Source organism: Chrysochloris asiatica, unplaced genomic scaffold, assembly GCF_000296735.1.
Source record: "Chrysochloris asiatica unplaced genomic scaffold, ChrAsi1.0 scaffold00045, whole genome shotgun sequence".
NCBI classification, from domain to species: domain Eukaryota; kingdom Metazoa; phylum Chordata; class Mammalia; order Afrosoricida; family Chrysochloridae; genus Chrysochloris; species Chrysochloris asiatica.
In genome coordinates this window covers 16,710,364-16,717,978 of record NW_006408563.1, presented here as the reverse complement: position 1 = coordinate 16,717,978, position 7,615 = coordinate 16,710,364, and the positions used below count along the sequence as shown (strand labels likewise).

Below are 7,615 nucleotides of genomic sequence, written 5' to 3'. Positions count from 1 at the left end.
GACAATGTTCTTCATCCTACTTTGGTGAGGAGCATCTGGGATAGCAAAAGCTCATGAGCAGCCATCTAAGCTGCAGCTATTGGTCACTCTATGTGCAGAAGAAAGAGTAATGAGAATTGAAGAAGCTTGTAATTAATTAGACCAATGGACCAATGGAACATGTGAACATCTATCTCCACAACTCTGAGATCAGAAGAACTAGATGGTGCACAGCTGCCACTACCAACTGCTCTGTAGGGGGTCACATCAGAAGGTCCCAGATAGAGCAAGATAATATGTGTAACAAAACTCAAAAATATTTTTTAAAAAAAGACCAGGATTACTGGTCCGAAAGAGACTGGAGGAACGAGACTATGGCCCTCAAGTACCCTTTAGGTATAGACAGGGACCCACAGTAATGGCCCAACTTTCAGTCAAGTAGTAGATAGATATATAGGAGGAACCATAACACTAGTAAAGTACATTATTGTCAAGTGTCATCGAGTGGATTCCGACCCATAGCAACACTGTATAGGGTTTCCAAGGAACAGCTGGTGAGCTTGAACTGCCGACCTTGCAGTTCAAATGGCTTTATAGTCTGGTGCATTAACCCACAGTGCCACACCAGGACTCCAATACTCCCTATAAATTATGGATCGGTCAATCATCCAAAATCAAAGGAGCAACAAGTACCTAAGGACAAAGGTGAGAAGGTATGGCAAGGTGGGTAGAATAGAAATAGGATTCACAGAGAGGAAGTAGGATAACTGTTGTTTCTTGGAGGTGATTGAAATCATTGAGATGAAACAAGTGTATTGTTTGTTGAATGTAATACTGAGTGTCTTGTCTGTAAACCTTCACTCAGTTTACAATAAAATGGTTTGTTGTTATTGTTTTGTTTTAAAGATCTTGAAATGCTTTTTTTTTTTTTTTATGATGAATGTGACGTCATTCCTCTTCAGTTTGTCATTCCTAGAATAGTAACAATAAGATTATCAGTTTCAAGGTGGTCAATATCCTGGTGTGGCTGTAGGATAAGCACTGGATTGCTAACAGCAAGTCATCAGTTCAAATCCATCAGCCACTCTTGAAAACCTTTTATAGGGTTACTTTGAATTGGAACTGACTCTACAGTGCACAGCAACAACCACAACGGTGCCTAGGATATCAGTCCATACGCATTCCATTTCATTTCTGTTGATGTTGTTCTCAAATATCAGTAAAACTGTATTCTTTCGCCATTAACAGAAAACTGGAGAAAGCAAAAATGCTCTTTGTTTACAAAGATAAATGGCCTCTTTACCCAGAGATCAAAACCACAAAACACAAAGGGGGAGATACAGTGCCTCCCCCACACCCTGAGCTGAATCTATGGTCTTAGACAAAGCTTTGAGTCCACTGGCCAGGGACCTGTACGTGGCCAATTCAAGATGAGGGCCAAGAAATCAGACCAATCTAATTCCATGATAGTAGGTCGAATAGAAGCTACACCAAAGCTCTAGAACCTGTATTTTTTTTTACAGGACACAGGTGACTACTTACAATAAAAAAATTAAATTAAATAAGATTCATTTCAGGTGCAACTTAAAAAAAAAAATCAGTAAAAGAAACTGAGTCCTAGAAGCTGCAGTAATCTAAGCAGCAACAAGTTTGTGCATTCCTCCTTTTTGTTTTTGTTTAAATACATTTAAATTATCACACAGCATATCTCATTTGCATGAAATTCTGCACCATACATACTAATTGCAGTAAAGTTACCCCATCCCAGGCAGCCGGGGGTGGGGGTGGGGTGGGATACTACTATTGAAACTAGCCAAACTAGTGATAAGATTATAAATGATAAGAAAAAATAACATTTTAACATTTGGACATCAATTTAAGGAAATGGTTTTCCTATATAAGTTTTTGTAATTTTTAAAAGGTAATATAGTCTACCTTAATATAGTCATCAGAATTAAAGCATAATGAACAGGAAAGAAAGGAAAAGAACGCAACCGAGTGCTAAGGCAGAACATCTTGCCAAAAGTAACGAAGGTAGACACTAAATTATCAAGTGCAGAATTTCACAGGACCAATGAGGTAACAGTCTATATCATTTATACAGGCGAGTGGACTTTGCAATTACCAGTTGCATTAATTGCACCAAATAAAGCTCCTAAAATTGATATTAGAAGGCACCACCTTAAGTTTTCCAGGCTGCAACTGTGCATGATTTTACAATGATTTTCTGAAATTTATTTATTTATTTTTAAAACATACCACAAGAAAGGTGTTAAAACTAGTGTAATAGCTCAATAGAATAAGTATTCCAGATTTTGGGAGGGGTGAAAAGGGAGATATTCAGAATCCTTCACCAAAATCCCCCCAATTTGATCATAGTGGATTAATGATGTGATTAGTCAATTACACCAGCTTGATGGATCTTTCTTTCAGTACTAAATCCCATTGAGTTATCTGGTCCCCTTTGGCTGACAAAGAACCATTAAGCCAGGAGGGTTGGTATCATCCAGGGTGATGCTCTTCAAGCAACTGACCAACCAATCAGGTCTTGACGCTGTAACAGCCTTGGGGCCTTCTCATACTCACCACACATTACAGGAGCTGCACTGGCCAGTGTGCTGATTAAGAATTACTGAGAATTCCACCTCATCTCTTCCCTGTAGCTCAATGCTATCCTGAACTTCTTTCATGTGGAAAAAGAGCTTCTTGCTCTCTTCTACTTCATAGTCAATGAAGCCAAACTGGTCTTTCACATACTCCACTGTGGCCCTATGTAGGGGTGTGATATTATAGGCCACAGTCTGTGCATTTTGGCCCAGGACACACAACTGGAACTTAACAGTCTCCTCTTTCTGCAGGCAATCCCCTTAGTTGGCCATCCCAACAATGCCGAATGGATACACCTCACCTTTCATATCCCCCTCTTCCACGATCTCAATCATTCCTTGGTACTCAGTCTGTGTTGGATCAACACTCCTCAGGGGGCAAATGACTTTACCAGAGTAGATGGTGGGATCCGCTTCCTTAGTAATACCATTCACCAAATGTGTTTTATTGACTTTTTTGGCACTGACTTTATTGCCTTTGCCTTTGGACAAGCTATCCTTGACCATGTCACCCAATTCCAGGCTATCAACATCACCAGAGAATTCACTGTAATGGGAAAAGATTTTCTTATCATGATTGGCTGTTTCAATAAATCCAAAATTATCCTTTGGAGTTGCCACATAAGCTAAGAGCCTCTTGGAGTTGGAATTACAAGCTAAAAGTCACACACAAGTTGCAGTCTGCTGACCAGGCCTCTGTTTGTCACTAATACTAAATTCAACCTTATTCCTATTTGAGGAGAAGAAGATCTTTCCACATCCTTGGCTTGAAAAGCAATAGTCAGCTTTACCCCACAATCATCATAGGCAATAATGCCATCCTCAGCCTCCTTCTCTTTGCCTTTATTTGGGCCAGTGGTTTTGGAACTGGAAAAAGTGGCCTTTTTTTTCTACAGTGCCCAGAAAATGTTGATCTGAATGGGAATGGAATGAAACGGTGCCCTTGGAAAGTTTTTTAATCTGTATGGCATGATTTCTTTGGGCAGAGAGCATATTGGGAACAACAGCAAACTCTACTTCATCTGCAATATGGAGCTGGTTTCCATCCAAACTTTCAATGAAGCAGAAGAACATAAGAGCATCATGATCCACACACTTGATGAACACAAAACCATCTCTCATGACAGCAATCAAACCCAGTTCTCTGGCTTCATTGGTGACCTGAAATGTACTTGATAGAACTTCTATATTGGGCGCTCGTTCTAATTTTTCACATCAGTCTGTTGAAATATTAAACCTAACATGGTCACCTTCCAGCAGGGTCACTTTGGATTTTGTGTCTTTGTCTCCAAAGGGAAGTTCTTTAAGAATCACAAAATCAACTTTGAGACATCCTGGCAATGGGTCATTCTGGTTTTTACTGGATACTTTTGGGATAACTTTGTTTACAGTTCCTTCAAAATGTTCAATGCTGATATCTTTAAAAATGACTATCTCCTGAATCTGTTGTAAGTTCTTTACCATTTCTGTCCTTGATTGTGAACTCTACATCATGACCAGGCTACAAGGCTTCTAGGTCACGCTTAAATTCACTATAGTGAAAGAATATCTGTTTTACAACATCACCTCTTTCAATAAAGCCAAACGCCTCCTTCATGGCACAAGCCACTCCCTGAGAGCGAGCTTGCTTCTTTTTCAACAGCATAATATTACGAGCACTTACAGCACCAGTATGTTTATTGTTATCAATTACAAAGTTTATTTTATCTACAGTTTCCAGCTGAACATTCCCTTCAACATCATCAGTGGTATAAGTTAGATAAAACACTTCTTGCCCATTCATTTGTTCTTCAAGGAGGATTTCTGGGTTTATCTTCACCAGTTTAACAGCAATAGGTTTCCCAATTTGCCAGTCAGATGATACTTTAAATTCAACATCATCTCCTACTTTTAAGTCTTGTGGGTTGCCATTATACTGCAAACAGTGGAAGAATAGTCTAGCTTGATGTTCTGAACACCAAATAAACCCATAAGAAGTTAGTAGTTTCTCAATAACCCCAGTTTCACACAGTGCTGCTGAAGTACCATTGGGGTACCCATTGTGTCCATTGTTGTGGAGAAGGTTTGGATAAAGCTCATCTCTCAGTGATAATCAAATATTGCACTTTCAGTAGTATTTGTTGATTCTTCTTTTTCAGCACATGCTTCAGAGGATGAAAGTTCCTAGTATTCAAAAAAGAGCACGAGAAAAATGATCTATCAAGCTAATAAAGACTCCAACTGCTGCTGCACTGGGCAATCTCACAGTACAGCACGGAAGAAAACAAAGTACTAGCAGCGTTGGGAAGTGCTCTGTCAAGGCTGTTGAGTAGGCACAAATTTCTTGTTTCAGATCAATTGTCATGTCTTCAAGCTAAGTGTGCTCTTATTTGGTCTTGTTGGTTGTTACAAGGTTTGTTCCTTGCCAGATCTGAACTTGAAGCAGCAGTTTCAGGTGGTAAAGTCTGTTCTGTTACACTTCATACCCAACAGCTCAGCGCCCCCTCTCCAGAGCCGACATACATAGAAGGGTCCAGTACATAGGAATAAACCCCACTTCCTCCATTTCATTTTTGGTGACTTTCAATTTTCCTAGATTCATACCTCATACGTTCCATGGTCCAGTTATTAATGAATTTTACAGTTGTTTCTTCTCATTTTGAGTGTGTCCCTTAAGCAAATGAAGGTCCCAATAGCTATGCTTCATCCACATCATTAAGGGAAACTCTATTTTGAGAAGGCGGCTCTTTCCCAGTCATTTTTGAGTTCAATAAAAAATCCAAGCCTCAACTTTCAATATTGAAGGATTCTATGGGCAATATATTGAATGATACAGGAAGCATTAAAAGAAGAGAGAAGGAATACACAGTCACTGTACTAAAAAGAATTGGTCGATTTTCAACCATTTCAGGAGGTTGATCAGGAACCAAAGGTAGTGAATAAAGAAGTCCTAGCTACTCTGAAGGCATTGGTAAAAAAACCAAGACTCTATGAATTGACAGAGTATCAATTGAAATGTTTCAAGGAATTGATGCAGCCCTGGAAACACTCACTAATCTATGCCAAGAAATTTGAAATACAGCTACATGGTCAACCAACTAGAAGAGATCCATATTTGTGCCCATTCTATTTTAAAGGCCACACAACAGAATGCAGAAATTACCAAACAATATCATTAATATCACATGCAAGTTAAATTTTGTTGAAGATAAGTTGAAAAAAGATTGCAGTAGAACATCAACAGGTTGCTGCCAGAAATTCAAGTTGGACTCAGAGAACCTTATTGCTGATAACAGATGGATCTTGGCTGAAAGCAGATACTAAAAGGAGGTTTTTTGTCTGTGAAAAAGCATTTGACTCTGTGGATCATAATAATCAAATAATCATAATAATTGACTCTGTGGATCACATAAAAATGTGAAAGATGGGAATTCCAGAACATGTAATTATGTTTATGAGGAATCTGTGCATAGACATATAGACTGTCATTTGAACAAAACAAAGGGATACCACTTCATTTAGAATCAGGCAAGGTGTGTGTTGGGATTGTATTCTTTAACCATTTTTATGCAATCTGTATGCTGAGTAAGTGATTTGAGAAGCTGAGCTACATAAAGAATGATGGGGCATTAGGCAGAGGAAGGCTCATTAACAACCTGGGATATACAAATGACACAACCTTGCTTGCTGCAAGTGAAGAAGACTTAAAGGACTTACTAATGAAGACCAAAGACTACAGATTACAATATGGATTACATTCCATTGGAAAGAAACATTAATCTTCACAACAGGATCAATAAACAGCATCATGATAAATGGAGAAAAAAATTGAAGTTGTCAAAGGTTTCATCATACTTGGATCCACAATTAACATTCATGGAAGCAGCAGTCCAGAAATCAAGCAATATAGTGCATTGTGTAAATCTGCTGCAAAAGACCTCTTTGAAGTGCTCAAGATCAAAGATACCAGTTAGAGGACTAAGCTAATTTCAGTCACCTGATGTGCATGTGAAAGATGGACAATAAATAAGGAAGACAGGAGAGGAATTGATGCATTTGAATTATGATGTTGACAAAGAATATTGAAAGTACTATGGGCTGGCAGAAGAACAAGTAAATCTGTCTTAGAAGTAGAGCCAGAATGCTCTTTAGAAATAAGGATGGTGAGACTTGATCTCACATACTTTGGATATGCTATCAGGAGGAAACAATCCCTGGAAAAGCACATCATGCTTAGTAGAGTAGAAGGTCAGCAGAAAAGAGGAGGCTCCCTAATAAGAAGGCTTGACCCAATGACCACAACAATGGGCTCAAAAAGAGCAATTGTGAAGATGGTTCAAGACCAGGCAGTGTTTTGTTTTGTTGTACATAGAGCCATTATGAGATGAAGCTGACTTTAAGGTACCAACATGTTGTAGTTGTTAAGTGCCATTGAGTAGGTTCCAACTCATAGTGACTCTGTATAGGGTTTCTGAGGCTTTAAATCTTTGCAGGAGCAAAAAGCCTCATCTTTCTCCCATGGAGCAGCTGGTGGGCTTGAATCACCAATCATGTGGTTCATAGTCCAATACTTATCCTATGGAGCAACCGTACTTCCCAACAATATATATATGTATGAAGTCCTGATATGATGCTGTAGAATAAGCACTAAACTGTTAACTACTAGGTTGGTGGTTCACACCCACCAACTGCTCCTTGGAAACCCTATCCAGGGCCGTTATAAGTCAGAACTGACTCGACAGCACGTAGCAATACCTATATATAACTATATATATATTCACACATACACATAAATATAAATATTTCTATCATGTGCATATATATTATATAAAAAATTAGCATTTATTTGTGTGTGCTTATATGCAGCTGAAGAAATAGTAACTCTTAACCTAGATAAGGGTAAGACAAAGAAAAGTGTGCTAAGCCTATCAACCCTGCTTTCTTTTCTCTTTCATTTTCCAACAATATCTTCTTTAAGCTAACTTAAGCTTCCTTCAGCTGAACTTTGAGGAAAAATCACTTCAGTAAATTCACTTATTTCCTCTTTGTTG

General features: G+C 38.6%; 1 pseudogene; it reads right to left on the bottom strand.

The window, feature by feature from the left end:
• Positions 1-2,374: 2,374 nt before the first annotated feature.
• On the bottom strand, positions 2,375-4,929 carry LOC102812266 (annotated as a pseudogene).
• Positions 4,930-7,615: the final 2,686 nt, after the last annotated feature.